The 16,533-nt window shown below is 39.1% G+C and overlaps 1 pseudogene; it reads right to left on the bottom strand.

Moving 5' to 3' along the window:
* Positions 1-8,773: 8,773 nt before the first annotated feature.
* LOC135699013 (uncharacterized) lies at positions 8,774-11,831 on the bottom strand (annotated as a pseudogene).
* Positions 11,832-16,533: the final 4,702 nt, after the last annotated feature.

Below are 16,533 nucleotides of genomic sequence, written 5' to 3'. Positions count from 1 at the left end.
AAACCAAATTTGTTACTTGGGTAGCCATCTTGGATTTGAAATAGGCGCCTGGCATCGATTTCCGGCCTCTACACGTCCCCTTTCCAGAGATACCCGTATTGTAGGGTATTTAACAGTTTTTCTTGACCCGATGGCCGCCATCTTGGATTCCAAAATGATGTCTAACATCGATTTCCGGCCTGTACACGTTGTCCCCTTTCCAAAAATATCCATATTGTAGGATATTTGACAGTTTTTCTTGAATCGATGGCTGCCATCTTGGATTCCAAAATTGGCGTCTGACATCGATTACCGGCCTCTACACGTCATCCCTTTTTCGGTTCCTGTTCTCACATTGCACAGCAACATTTTATACGGACAAGCTTTCGAGACATAACATATTAAGGAAGTTCATGTGCACACTAGCGCCGCGTAGTGAGAGAGTTTTGAAATAATATGACCATCATCCGAAAGGGCTTAGTCGCCTGAACTTTGCCCAAGACAGCAACTTTCTATATGGCCAGGCTCTCGAGATACAGTTTATATAGAAATTGCACATGCACACCAGCGCTGCATAGTGAGAGAGTTTTGAACTAATATGACCATCATCCGAAAGGACTTGGTCAGCTGCACAACGTTGCTGAAAACAGTAACATTCTATATGGCCAGGATGTTGAGATACAGCTTATACAGGAAGCTCGTGTGCACCATTGCGCTGCGTAGTGAGAGAGTTCTGAACTAATATGTCCACCATCCGAAAGGACTTGGTTACCTAAACAACTTTGCTGAAGACAGCAACTTTCTGTGTGGCCAGGATCACGTAATATTCTATCTTGGGTCCAACGTTCCATATATTATAACGCCCGTCATTAGTAATAAAAAAAAATGAAGCGCCTCTAGCGGCGTAGTTTCTAATCAAACCTGAATCCAATGGCACAGGTTTGTTGGTCTAACTCAGTACAACAACTTTGTCCACGACAGTAGGGGAAACAGCCCTATTGTTGCGGTACGTTAGCAGCGTTAGAAGCCTATTGTTGTGTATGGACGTCTCCATACACAACAATAGGCTTCTAACGCTGCTAACGTACCGCAACAATAGGGCTGTTTCCCCTATAATATTAATCATAAAAGTAATGGAAAGGTATCACCATATGTTCCCTATGATACCCATAATCGCATTCTGTCGATTGCAAGCTAACATTGAATCTCCACAACACGGTAACGGAAAGATCGCGGTTCCGCTCGTACACCAAAGGTACACAGAACATCATCTGACAATCTAACGCACCATCATAAACATGGGAAAAACTATTGCTCTCACAGGAGGAAATACATACGTTTCCGACGGAACCGAAAACATCGGAAACCCTAATCACAGCTCACAAATTCTCTAGAAAAATGTTATCAAGAGGCCAAATATCGAGAAAAAAAAACACTACGAAAAAGACGGCGTTCGCTTAGAAGCAGGGCACATTTCAATCATTCTAAACCGCCCATCTTCCAAATACAACACATAACACAAGAGTGTGCTTCATAGGTAAATTTGTGATCGCAACTTGATGTTTACGAAAACACAATTTTAGCCGGAACCATATTCTTTGCACCAACAAATACAATGAAATTTACACAACATTACAACGCAAATTAAAATAATTTTCCGCTGTTCCATTCAGCAGCCTACAGGGTAAAATGGAAAACAAGGGTGCATCTCATTTTCGCAACATGCCTCCTGCCTGCCTGAGCTGGACCACCGATTCCATCCACGCACCTCCAGGATCGCCAAACGAAAACCACAAGTTCCGCTTCCACAATTTGCCCTCCCGGTAATAATCACCGCTCATCCCAAATTCTCTCACCTTGACATTGAAGTCGGTTGCAGAAAAAAAAAACCACCGATTTCCTCTGCAGCATCCGACGGGAAGAAGATCATTATTAAAATCGTTCCGGGTTCCTACTTTTGCGACCCTCTTACAAGGATACAGCTAAAAACTCATTTTCCCTACTCTACCCTCCCGTTTAGCTGCAGAGGAAATAGGGACGGTCTGGTTTTCGCAAAAATTGAATATTTTAATAATTTAGGTTGGAATAAAATTACTATCATTGTTATCATTTATGGTTCCTTGCACTGCTACTAGCAGCCTGCCGTCGCACTCTTCGGCGTTAAAGTTACCTTCTTCCGTCGTATAATCTAGGACGAGCCGAAGGTATTTGAACGTTTCGGAGTTTATCTTCCGAAATTTAATGGATTCAAGTCGTCATGTGGTTGATGTGGAAAAACGGTGAGAGTTCGAAGCAGACTGCTATTTTACACTGGTTTAGTCTTGAACGCGTCGGTTTCCGGTAAAGATTCAGCGGGTAACACAACTCTGTGGGCCACCTTTAGGAAGTTCTGATATCGTGCAGTGTGAATTTGTGAGCTTAGATTGATCTGGTTAAATCTTGATCCGGCCAGTAAGCGTCTACTTAACATAGTTAATTAATTGTGAAAATAAAATAAAAACACACACTCACGAACCAGATGCAAAACCGCTACAAAACAGTAACAAAAGGGAAATCACAAACAAACTGTTCGCATGTTACTCTTTCGATGCGGGGAGTTAGGAATAAAATTTCGTGTTAAATAAATCATAAACAAAGGAATATTAAACATATAAAATGTATAAATTATTGGAGCACGCAATCACCTCGCCAAGACTCAAGGTTCCGGGAATTCAACGGTGAGAGTGAGCAATAGGGGAAGTACTTGCAAGCGTTGATGAAACCCGGTATAGAGTCCCACACCAGAACAAAACAAGGAACCGCTTTTTATGAGATAGACCTATGCCAACTGGTTCTGGTACAACTACACTGTTAGCCATTTAGCCCCCACAGTGAGAGTTTTGTGTGTTTGCCATTTTTTTAGTGAAACAAATAACACCCCTCCCACAGAATTTCGACACAGTCAATTAAGCCCAAGCTTGTCATTAGTGCATGTGCCATGGTGGCCAGTGGGTCGTTAATTAGAGATACCTATACATAAATAAAGAAACATGGAAGCGCTGTGGACTGGAAATGGGACGTCAACTAATGGGAATATTTGCTGGGAAAAATATACATGCTGATTTACGCAGCTTTTTGTTGTATTAATTAATAGACGGAAACTTCAAAACACTGCACTTTTATTTAAATTGATCAAAACTTATGTTTTGATTGATATTTCAAACTTTTTTTTTCATTAGCGTTAAAATGACGAATTTAATCATGACAAATATTGGCTACGGATTCCACTGAGTGGTAGGACCACGGTTCGAGGGAACGAAGTACAATTGAAATAAACGCACCCACTAAATTGTTTGCTCTAGATAAGTTTTATGTTGTCCACCGGCAGTGTTGCCACAGTTATGCCAGGAATCTAGTTCTATGACCCGATGGCGTAACATTGATTTTGCAGGCGTGTTCGCTGTCGCTTTCTGATTCAGAATTGTAGATGAGGCTTGATACGGTCCAACGCGATTCTTTGGTTAAGTATATTAGGATGTTTAGTGGTTGAACTGTGAAGTAGGCAGTTGCAGACAAACAAATTTTTGAACATATGAAAGATCTATTCATATAGGGTGGAGAAAAATCTAAAAATCTCTCTGGGATTCCCTTGATTTTTTGCAATAGAAGACCAGAAGTTGTATGCAGAACACTCCTAAACGATTGAACGCTCCTTAGAGATTTCATGCAATGCACCTCAGAAAAGTTTAGAAATTCTGCTCAGGACTACCTATATTTTTCTCAGAATGCCCTTGGAAACATCCTCGGATTTCTCTTTAAAAATCTTCTCAGGATTTCTTTGAAAATGTACCCCGAAAATTCGATTCCCTTGGTATTTTTTCTCAGAATTTCCGTGGAACTCTCTTCAGATTTCACAAATACAATTATTTTGGAACTATCCTCAGAATGTAATGCCCTTGCTTTTTCCGTGGATTTCTTACCAGAACTTTCTAGAAATTCTTCTAAGAACTTATTTGGAATATTCATTTGAAATGGATCCGAAATCTTTTTCACTATTGTCATGAAATTTTCCCCAGAACAACCAAAAAAAATAAACCCTAAACTCTCATCAAAATTCTCCTTAATCTTTTCTCTCAATCACCTGGAAACTCTTCCTACATTTGCCTTGGAGTTCCAGTCTCTCCCATGGGTTTTTTCTCTGTAATACTTCGGTGTTATTTATAGAGTTCAATCTTCTAAAAAATGTTATGTATTTATTGTAATTTGAAGATAAAATATGGGTTTTGCGATTTCTATTTCTCTCGAATGAAAATTCGAGCTTTGAGCTTGATGCGTGCCATGAACTTCTGCACAAGCTGCTGGTCAACCTCACCGGCTGCTTTTTTCCAGTAGCTGGTCATTGAAGTAGCATCCTTAGCCAATTGTCCACGCTTCTTCAGTTTAGCTTTGATGATACCCCGAATGGCCACAGATCCGGGCAGTTTGGGGGTTTATCCTTTTCTCAATCAATGGAGTGAAAGGATAAAAAAAAACGATCCTCTATATTCCACGAAAATGACACTTACTCCTGGGGTTTGTAAAGAGTTGCAGAGTCGTCGACAACACGTCTCAAAATGACGTCCCTAATGTCCGGCTCATAACTATAAGTGTCTTTAGTGCAATAAAACGGCAAGATCATGTGATGATGTTGGGACCATTTTAAACTGTGAAAACAACAAAAAAGTAGAAGGGTCTGTGCCTAGGGGCCCGAACGGAAGCTTGACGTAGGACCGCTAGTGGACGTAACAAATGTGAACATTTAGTTCTTTTAATTGATCAATCATCAATTATCTTAACTCTTTCCGTTTTTTTATTTGTAAGCGTATACAATTTGTTGTATTTATTTCAAAGAGAAAGTTGATGAAGAGAATACAAGGGACTGTCAACTTGATTATTTTCGATCCATCTACTGTATTTTGAATTTTTTGTTATTTATGAATTTTTAAGTTTTGTGCATTTTGGTATTAAAGTGTATTCAATTCACCCCTCACAGGATTTCCTTCCGAATTATATGAATGGGGCGGGGCGGAAAGTATCGTTTGTGCAGAATATGTAAAAAAGGAGGGACTTCGAGAAATTGAACTCGTGAGAGCTAATTTTCTCACAAATTTGATTTTATTGGCTTTCTGGGGACTGAATATACACCCAAAGCAAATTATTCCCACTTCTCTCTAATTCTATATGGATTTTTAACACTTCCTACCAGCGTGTTCTGGAAAATGGTCGGACGATGATTAATCTCAGCAATACATTCGGGCCTACAATTCCACACCTTATATAAAGACCAGGTTGAGCTTTGATAGCTAGCTGCTTGCGGGAACTGATGACCTTGATAAATTTCCAAATAATACTCTTATCTTCAACACGGATGAGGCTGTCGAGCTGTATGTTGTTTGGAGCGAGGATGACACGCTTGGCATAGATGACCGACCCGCAGCGACTCACGAAGAGCTACTGATTCCGATCCATAGCATAGCGGTGCAGCTTCTTCCTCCTTTGATGGTTGCTTATGTGGGCTCTGCAGCTCGCTGCTTCCAGGCAGCCTTTCATTGTTACTGGAGAACAATTTTCAATGCCACACGCCGAAAGCACTGCTACTGCTGCTACTGCTGCTACTAATTTCGACGACCTGAAATCTAAACGAACGTTGGGAGCGTGTGTTTCTGAGTATGGAGATGAGTGTGCAAAATATTACGCAATTCCATCCTCCCTATTCGCACGCGCCCGAGGATCGGAGGCAAATGCCACTTCGACTTGTTTCGTCTACTTACTACTCTCTGACGACTGTGCTGGGGAAGCAGCATATGCATGTAGGTAATTGGTGGATTTGTTAGTTAATTCGACGCTTTTGGACAATGCTGGACATTTACCAGTTTTTCAATAGTTTCTTGTTGAAAATCAACATTCGGAAGCATTTTTATCGATGCGTAGCCATATTTCTGATCGATTGGTGATAAAATTATTGAAATTGGGGCAGGGGCAGCTGAATAATTAACGTTCAAAATCTTTCTTAATTTGTTACATGTTCCATTTTCGGTTTTCACAAAGTGTACCCCCATATAGAAATCAAAGACCTAGTCCTACGTCAAAATCAGAAAAATGTCGAAGTGGAAAAAAATTATTTATTCAAACGGGATATGTTTGTAAGAAATCATCGATAGAATTTCCATTTGCCACAATTACGGCCTCAACACGCTTCCAGATTGCTCGACAGGTTCTGATAATATAGTCCGGATCCATATCTCTTTAGGCGCGGGTCAATGTTTGTCTGAGGCTTGCTGTACTGGAATCAGTGCTGACAAAAGTCATCGTCACAGCACTTAAAACAACAGTAGCGGCGAGTCCTGTTGTCTTCATTGTTATGCAACGAAATATCTAAAACTTACAAGACAAAAGCTCTCGTCTTGCAACAGAAAAGTTGTAACGACATTGATGCATGGTGACGTCAACTAGCTGTTCGTCACAACAACTTTGCAGTCATGCTACAACAATTCTTTGAAGAAGCGTTGTGAAGATGAAACAAAATGTCGTCATCGTCGCACTTAAATTGTTGCGTAATGAAAAACGATGTGTTTTTAGTTGTAAAGTCTAGAGTAGTGAAGATATGCTTTTTGATAATAAAAAAACACAAAACGAAAGCAGTTTCAAAAAGTGTCATTCAATTAATCAGCTTTAAACCTCCAACGCAATAACAGCTGGATCAGGTAGCGTTTGTCTCGATATAAATCACAGCATAATTGTTGAACAGATTTTCGATAAAATTAATCGGCCATCATTGCATTCGAACCTTTATCTTTTACATATCGATAAAATCAGTAAGCCTTGAAAAAAAGGACTAGCAAAATAAATGCAAAGTGGCGTCGGTGGTGTAGTGGTAAGCGTGATTACCTCTCACCCCAGCAGGCCTGGGTTCAATCCCAGTCAGCGCTGCCGGGATGTTCTGATGCATAACATCTCTGATCACCCTTCCTTCGGGGGGAAGTAAAGCCGTTGGTCCCCGGTTCATGAGTTGATGGGTCGATATGTAGGGTCCAGGTGTGGGAGCTGCCTCCCTGGCGTCGGTAGCATTGGTGCTTAGCATGGAAAACAAATCATGGAAAAAAAATAAATGCAGTTGAAAAAAAGTGACATTCACCGTTCGGATACGAAGATAACAAGTCGGGTTTTTTATCTGCACTGGTAAAAGTATTTGCTTTCTTGCATCTTCTCAGCTTGTTGTTGTTGAATAATCAAAAATGATGAGAAGAACAAAAACATCCCAGATAGATGTCGTTAATAAGATGGACGTGCTCATTTCAATTATCTAATAAGTATGCTACCTGAAATTCACTACCAAATAATTAAGTCAATGGTAGGTGCATATCATTCAATATATCCTAATTCAGCAGAACAGCAGCTATCTGAAATGCCTTCTTAAGATCCAAAATCAATCATAAACTTCTCACAAAAGTTTTGTAGTATGTGAACGTTTTTTTTTCTTTTTTCCGTGGTGCATGGACGGTTTCTAAAAATGTTAGTTTTTTTTTCATTAATCTTCAAAAATTCAACCGCAGTTGTTTCGTTCAAAACCAAAATAACGTTCATGAAAATATGTCCATTGCATTCTACTTGCCTACCGGAACACAGTGATCCCATTTGCATTGACAGAACTGCTTTTGAATTTCCTAAAAATAATGAAGTCTCCTTTCCCTTTAATTATGTTCCACATAGGTATGTTCTGAACGATCCTTCCCATAAAATCTTTTAGACAACGACTGTCGATAGTTTTTTGTTATTTATCAAAATTTGATAATAAAATATCTGCTTATTCCTTAACCCAATATTTTTGAAACATATATGTTTTCTTCAGGCCTAACCAACAGATTCTAAATTGGTAACCATGCCCCCAAACTTGGTGAGTGCGGAAGCGAGAGAAGATTCCAGGTCTACATTAATGGCGGCAAACTCCAACTAGGATTAACTTTTACAAGTCGCTGTTTGTAAAATCTGATAAATGTTAGCTTATGATTGTATTGATTAACACCAACGTCGATACCAAATCAGCCGGATATTTGTGATCGGGATTTCATCCGAGTATAATATTGTTGGTCCACTTGAAAACTGGAAAATCAGACTAGCAAAAAACGATTTTTTCTTGTTTGTAACGGGTGTTCAATAAAAAAAAAAGAAAAAAATTTCAGTCATAAAGCTAGTAAAAAAAAAAAATTTCAACGGATTCAGTATTTTTTTTTATTAAAAACATAATGTTTATTCTTAAAAAAAAAAACGTCAATGAATATTGGAGAAGGGGCCATGGTCAGCCGTACGACGCAACTTAGTCGCGATGCTCTCACAAGAGCGCTGGACGGCACTGTAATCATTCTCATTTTTTATTGGTTTAACGTATAAAACAAGTCATATTTTTTTATTTATTTCACGAGTCATATTTTTTAGCTTTCAAGTGAATCGACAATACCGGTTGAGAGATAGCGCCATAAACATGCTTCAATTCGATAGATTGTACAAATACAACGTTGTGCGAATTGTTGTGCGCATTTTGGCAGAAGTTATGTTTTACATACAGATCGAAAGTAAAATCAATTGGCCCGTGTCGGAATTTTCAGTTTTCTACTTTACCATATACGTTACTATACGAATGAATTGTATTGGTAGTAAAATATTTCATTTTTTATAAAACCACTTTAAAGCAGCCAAGCTGTACTTGTACCTGTCCGTGTAAAAAGAGTACTTTCCACCGCTAGGTGGCACTCTAAAGTACATCGATTTTTTTTTTCACTTTTCGACGCAGAGATGAGCTTCCTTTCTTTGCGATTTTCGATGTTGAGATGATGGAGCTGTTGAAAAGAAGAAGCGATATTTGCAGATGTGGTCTCCGAACTTCCAAACAGCTGTGTTAAGTAATCGTCCATTTCATCTGCCATCTGGCACATTGGCTCTTCAGCAAATGTTGACGTCTGAGGGTCATTTGTCGGTTTTTTAATCTTCTTTATCCTATCCCAGACGTTTACAATGAAGCTCTGAAATAAACTCTAATAACTATACTTTCTTTCAGATGCGAAAATTTACCTGTACAGATTCTTTATCGTCGGCTGATGGGAAAATACTTGAGCCAAGAAAATTAAACCGCGGGTCGAAGAAAACTGCAGCAAGAAAAAGTTGGAAGGGTTGTATACTAGATACGACCGCAGGGTTGGCATTGGATAACGTCTGTTATGTGCTGTACTTAATTGTGTATATTATATTTTAGGAATATTCCTTAATAACTCTTTTACGAAAGTTTGGTGGCCCTGAAAAGGGCCGTTTTGTTGGGCTGATGTTGACAATGATGGAACGGGCGACCTTGTTGGACGCTTATATAGTAGAACAGAAAATATCAGAGGTGTCAGATACTCGCATCTGATGTCTCGGTTGGAGAAAGTATAAGAATATAAAAAAATCAATCGATTTTCACCATCTTTAGGCAATGGTTTACTTTTAACCATTTTCCAATAGTTTACAGAATGAAATCAATAGTTTTGAAACATTCAGCAAATTGCTAGAAATATTTCCAATCGATTGATGCCATTATCTCGTAAATCTATCGAGAGACGGTTGAGTTATTATCGTTCAAAATCTTTTAATTTTTCGTAACGCATCCAAGGTTCAAGGTTCGAATCCGAACATTCTCTCTCGTAAAAAAAATCAATCGAACCAGAAATAGATTGAAGCGAGACAGTTTAATCAAACGGTATGATCGAGAAAGAGATAGAGTGTTCAATCGGCTCAAGATCGTAGTTGATGAGATTTGTCGTTTGAAAAGGTCGTTAATTACATCGGTAATTGACGTGCTTTCGGTCACGAAGACGATGATCACGATTTGATCTGAAAGTCTTAAAAGTTCAGCAGTTAGGTCAAAGTTGACGTGCGGTCAATTTGTGTGTGTGTGCGTTTGTGTAGAGAAAAGATAATTCGTGGATAATTGTTTTGTGTGGAGATTTTTTACTAACGCGTCGAACAGCCGTTCGACGGCTTTTTATCTATGATTCGCTTCTAGCTATACACGGCCAAAGCTCGGCACACCGCATCTCGAGCAAAAGCGTGACTCTCGACCGGAAGGAAACAAGACCATCCATCGACTGGGAATTTCCGCAGCAGCACCACCAATCGCCGCATTTCGGGCGATAGCCACAATACCGCCGCAAACCAGCCGGTATCTGCTTTGCCGACCAATTAATCAGGCAGCTATTTCGGTACCGTGAGTAAATCAAACAATTAACTTAACCATGCGCATGCGTTAACAACAACACACATACACTCCACGAAAGAAGAGCTCGATGAGTAAAAATAGCTAGTGAACACTAGAATAAATCCGCACACAGTAGGGAAACTAGAGAGGAAGAAACACGAATAATAAAAACCTAGGTAATGCTATTAAATAAACTTACTTAAATGGTTTATTGTAGTTTACCCCAATAAATGTTTTTCCGCTAAATGTTAAAGTTTCTCATGTAACTTATTTTTTGGTTTCGAGAAGTCTCACATTTCACGTCATTCTACTATTCCCTAGTAGCACGCTTGTCACAAATCGGTTGTGGCAACTTCTATACAACATATATCAGTCATAAACAAGTTGCTGCAACTTAGTGTGACGGAAATGTGGTACTCGGGTTTTGTGTTTATATTCTTGTACGCCAGGTTAGACTGCCTGGGAAATCAGTCTCTCCACTCATTTTTGAATAAGCGAGTTCCTCCGGTGATGATACTGGTGAGTGTTGTTTTTTCGTGAGTAGGTAGAACGACCGGTAGCATCAACTTTTCTCTCGTCGCGATTGAAGCGACCTCTTTGTGTGGAGATCTCGATCCATCGTACTGTTTGAGTCTTCTGTTTCGTTTTGAAATTAATTTTTTTGGTTCTGATTGAACAAACCCGCCCTGAGGCCGGGTTTCTAGCCGGGCAAACAAGACTTGACGGACGGTCCTCCTTGGAGGTGGCGCTTAAGCCGTCCGTTCATCGAGCCAGGGAACGATTAAGAAGACGTAAAACCGTTAGCCGAGTTTTGCGCGCTACAAGTGCTAACGACAAACTTGGGCACAGTGGATTATTGTTATGACTTTAAACTGATCGTATCGCTTGCAACCATTGCATGCAAAACTCACTGAGTGTAACGTGCTTCATCTGTAAATCATTTGTTAAAATATACACCGAAGAGAATGCTTCAATAAAGTCTTTCATGAACGTCCAGTCGTCGTTTGTGATCTCTATAAGACAAATTATTGTTTAATACTGAGATATGTACGATCTTTGTATTGATTAACTTACCAATTTCTTTGTAATCTTGAGCCAACTCGGTATAAAACTTTTCTTGCTGAACTATCGATTCGATCATTTTGTATCGACCTCCCCATCTTGTAGAGGACCACACAGGAGCCTTGGGGGCTTGTTTGTGCTCGAAAAACAGGCAGTATTTATTTTTCCGCGATTCTTTAACAAGGTCCATAATCCTGCGAATGTTGGGATCGTTTTTCTTTACCACGTCTCCAACTGCCAGCTGTAGTGTGTGACTTGCACACCGGGTGAGACATAGTAGAGGATCAAACTCAGAAGCAAGTGAATCCAATAATTCAATTTCCTTCTCATCACATTATTGGTGTCCTTCATCTTCCAAGAGGGTTTCGGGTGAAACTTTAAAAACCGCTGAAATTTTCTGTAGCATTTTCACGGTGGCTATCATGTTGGCTCCATTATCGGTTGTGACAGACAGGATTTGATCGATTGAAACCTCGTATGATTGCAAAATCTCAAGAATCGTATCCTTGAAAAACTTGGCGGTCTGGCTTTGTTCTGCTTCGATCATTCCTGTAGATGAAAACATTATGAGAAAATAAAGCATGTATATTAAATAAATGTTTTAACATACCAAGTGTACGTTTGACTACTGTCCCTTGCTTTTCGTACTGCACATATATTCCAAGTATGTGTCTTGAATGCCACGAAGCGGAATCAATCTTCCACACATTTCATTTTTGATTGCTTGCTTTACCTTTTCCGAGGCGACACCAAGATGTATTTTAATATTTCGACGATTCATTGTTACATCCAATGCTTCTGAAATAGGGTCCAGTAAAAGTCTCAGCCCTTCCCATTCCATGCAGGAGAAGGGAATATGATGTAGTGCAATAAATTCCATGTACGCTTCCAGCATTTCGAATCAAACCAGCAATTATAGATGAATACGTAAATCTTCGCTTTTTCCAGCCATTTCGGATTTTTTGGTAGCTCGTCTGATGAATTAAAGCACTGACTGAAAAATGATAGATACAAGATCGCACGTTTCGCACACGGTAACCGCAAAATACCAAATAATGCAATCTGTTACTGTTAACTCATTTAATGGGTAGTCTCCCTCGAAAATGCTTACTTTGTAGTCATTATTGGGTATTTTGCAGTTACCGTGCATGCGACGTGACCAGTGTTGCCAAATAGTTTTGATTAATGTAACTTTCAAAAATGTTCCCACCTATTTTTCATTTTGGAGTGGGGGGGGGTGTGTTGATAAAGAAGCAGCTTCATAATTTCTTCAACAATCATCGTATTGTTTACAGTAATTTCCACGTATACTAAACTTCAGTAGTTTTGAACGATTCATTTGTTAATCGATAGGCGAGAAAATCGGTAGCACTAGTCATCCGGGATGTGACAAGTTCATCCATCTTGGTTGAACTGTTCAACGCGACAAAAATGTTTGTTATATGAGACAAGTTTTACATTTCAGTCTGTTTGATTCAAGATTGCACAACGAAAACTAATGGATGCGGCAAAGCTCTAATCGATGAAGGAGACTTTGTGTTTTTTCTTCTACTCCTTATGATGTGAATAACTATTGTCAGCGCTGACTGAAATGGCTTTTGACTCAGGTCTTGGACTTCATGATGCGCCACACTGAATAATCCCACGGCAGATGTTCCTTCATGCATTTCCGGTCCATATTGCTCTAGTAGGCTGAAATGAGGGGCCAGGCTGACATTACATCCCGTAGCCATATGAAAACATCAAAAATCTTCGTTAAATAAGGCAATTTCAAATGCTTGTACTTGAACTAGACTACATCCAAAACAACGGCATTTTTTAACGTTCTTACCATTTACAATAATCAATTAATCGCCTGTACCAAGTTCATATTTCAAAAGCGAAAGCAATTTTGCACTCATCTTAGCAATTCCGACCAATTTGCCAGGAATGAAGGATTGGTGAGGAATCCACCAACGGCACCTACCAATCATCATCAGCAAATGCTCGGAATTTCCATGATAATTTGCTCTGAATTTTTCTGCTGAACCGCGGGCTAAAACAGCTGAGCAAAAGATGTTCGCACTAATGAAGTAACTCATTAGCAACAGGCAGTTCGCATTTCACTTTGAATGTGCTAATGCTTTATGTTCAAACATGCATAAACATATGTTTCTCGTAGTGCGGTTTTTTGATGCATTGCGTGCTCTATGGTGCGAATTGAGTTCGAAATAGTACGGCTTTCCCAGTACGTAAAGTAACGCCCGTTTGTACAGGTAAAACAACGGTGCGGATAGTTGGCTCGTCGTTCCGTTTGTTGTACTTACACACGTTCCTCTAATTGACGCAGCAAGTTTAGCATATCTGGTACGAATAATAAGTATCTACCGGGAGATGAGCTACTTCTCGGAAAAAAAATATATGTATGAAGACCACGACACCATATCTACCCATCATCGTCAAAAGTGAGCGTCTCTTCAAATAGGAATAAACCGAAATTAGACATTCCGTGAGGGTATCGATCGTAAAAACGGTTGTGAAGAAAAAGGCTACTGGTCTTGCACTGCCCACCACCAAGTGCGAAATGGATACGTGAATTCTGAACGCGATGTCATCGGTGCTTATTCTCTATCGATTACAATGGGACTGAGATGCCATAACTTGCTCGCTTAGCTGGTTTGAAACTTTCAAAAGTTTATTAAAAATAGGGGATGTGGCTCAAATGTTGGTCTTATGATGTGATTGGGCCCATTGATAAAAATCTCCTGTTCAATTTTTCTTGGACATCTGGATATTTTTGGTTGTTAGTGAAAAATTGGCTAAAAATTCTTTTATCCGAAGCTCGGAGTGTCATGTATTATAATTATTTAAAATTAGAAAATTCACATCGATGGACCCATTGTTCTAACCATTGGTCAACAATAAAAACTATTCTGCCACGCTAGCTGTAGCTTCCAACTACTATATCAAATAACGTAATCTTAGAGAAAATTGTAAAATGAATTGGTAAAATATGACATGATCCAAATGTGAGCTTCAAGAGGCAAGACGACAGCTCCCAATCACTAGCAATTTAAGAGTTGTTTTTGAGGCACCTCGAGTAACTCACGTTGCTCAGTGAGCGAGATCCACAACAAAATTAGGAGATGCGAAGCCCCAAATCTGCTTACTTACTTACTTACTTACTTACTTACTTACTTACTTACTTACTTACTTACTTACTTACTTACTTACTTACTTACTTACTTACTTACTTACTTACTTACTTACTTACTTACTTACTTACTTACTTACTTACTTACTTACTTACTTACTTACTTACTTACTTACTTACTTGCTTACCAATCACGCTAACTTCTTGTTTCCCTCTGCTGTCCGAAGAAGTCGTCTCCACTCTACTCGATGCCACACGTAGCCAGTCTCGTAGTCTGAGAAGAATCCGCAGGTCGCCTTCTTCTTGGTCGATCCACCTTGCCCACTGCACGCCTCTTCTTCTTGTTCCTCTTGAGACCATTTTCACTGGGTCGTTGTGCGGCATTCTTACGACGTACCCAGCCCACCGTAGTCGCCCAGTTCTTGCAATGTACCATGGATGATTCTCCCAGCAGCTGGTGGAATTCGTGGTTCATTCGGAAAAAATCGTGATTCCTGAAATTAAAAAAAAAACATCATGAGAAAATGGAGGCCAGGCCATCACAAATTTTTATCATACCGTAAGGAACCCAAATAATGTGTAAACAGTATGAAATGGTTAGGTTTCACTAAATGTCGATGCATTAGAAATATTTGTTCTGCTATGACCGTGAAAAACCTTTTTGTTTTTTTTTTAAACACATCTAAGTCACGTTTTTTAAAATTACCACCATACAAAAGTTGTTTTGTTACATCTATTTGGTGAGCCCCAGGTTTCCAGACATAGTTTTATTTTGTGTGATTCGGCCAAATGGCCCATCATAAAAAAAAAAAACTGCTCATATCAAAACCCAGCTAGCCTTTGGCTATCTTTTGAAAATAGCAGATATCATGAATTTAGAAAAAAAGATTAAGATTGTTCTCAAAGAACAACTAATGAGAAAAAGAATGGTAAAGTTTGTGAATCGATCAAATGATCCATCATCAAAAAAATCCTTTTTCCAAACCCAGCTAAGCCTTTGGCTCTCATCTGAAAATAACAGAAATCATGAGTGTACGAGGAAATTTATATGTTTCATCCGTGTTTATTATTGTGATTTTAAGCCGTAGGCTAGTTCATCACGTATACAAAGAAGGTTAAGACTGTTTACAATGACCAGGTAGTGAATGAAAGAATGGAAAATTAGGAGATTTTTCATTTAAATATGAACTATGCTTATCGTTCATTATGCCTAACGTCCATTTTACTGATTGATTATTTCAAAATACCTTTAATTACAATAAAATGGTGCCACTTATTCACTACAAGTTAGGGACCAATAATGAATCCGGACTTCGCGGATAAATGCTCGATTTCGCAAACAAGATCTACCAAATGGTAGAGGAGTCATTCCTCACCTCATACCATCCCAAACGAACGGTCTGCGGTCTCATTTTCAGCGGACCGTATCGAGTTTAGAAAAAAAAAACTTTGCATCCGGCCCGCGGGTTGTTCTATTCTCGTTCATCATTGTCAGACGAGAACTTGGAATCATGTTTGCGGATTTTGGTGAAAGGTTCCGAGAGCAGACGTTTTTTTTTTATTGAACAGGTTTGGACCGAAGGGTCTCTGAATTTTATGAAATATTTAAAAATAGGTGGAAAATTTTGTGTTAAAGCTTTCGAATTAACCCAAACATCACATACTTACTGAAAATACACAACTCATTACCAAGCATCGTAGAAAGAACGTATTACAGTGAAATAAGCTCCGCAATCCATAAAAAAATATATTCTGACTAATCTGGAAAACCTTTGTCAGGGTAATGAAAATAGTTCTTATGATGTTTTAAGGAATATTCCCTTTCTGGATTCTGGATTTATTCACACCAAAATAGCGTTTTTTTTTTATTAAATACGCAACTTGATTGTTTTGGGCTCAAATCAGATAATATGATTGCAAAAACGTAAAAAACCTACCGCGTGAAAAAACAGGTTAAACCGACTCCAGTGTATAATGAAAGTTTCTGGCCCGCCAATTGATATGGATTATAATATTTGGCCCGCAGTTCAAAAACGATGGACAGGCCTACTCTAACTGAAACGTGAAGTGTGTGCAGTCACGTGGTCGATGAATATAATCTCAATCAAGCACGATG

This window comes from Ochlerotatus camptorhynchus, unplaced genomic scaffold (genome assembly GCF_037179485.1).
Source record: "Ochlerotatus camptorhynchus isolate MF236.1 unplaced genomic scaffold, CSIRO-AGI_Acam_v1.1 ptg000009l, whole genome shotgun sequence".
Taxonomy (NCBI): Eukaryota; Metazoa; Arthropoda; class Insecta; order Diptera; family Culicidae; genus Ochlerotatus; species Ochlerotatus camptorhynchus.
Note: the sequence above shows the minus strand (reverse complement) of the source record. Positions and strands in the feature narration are given on the sequence as shown.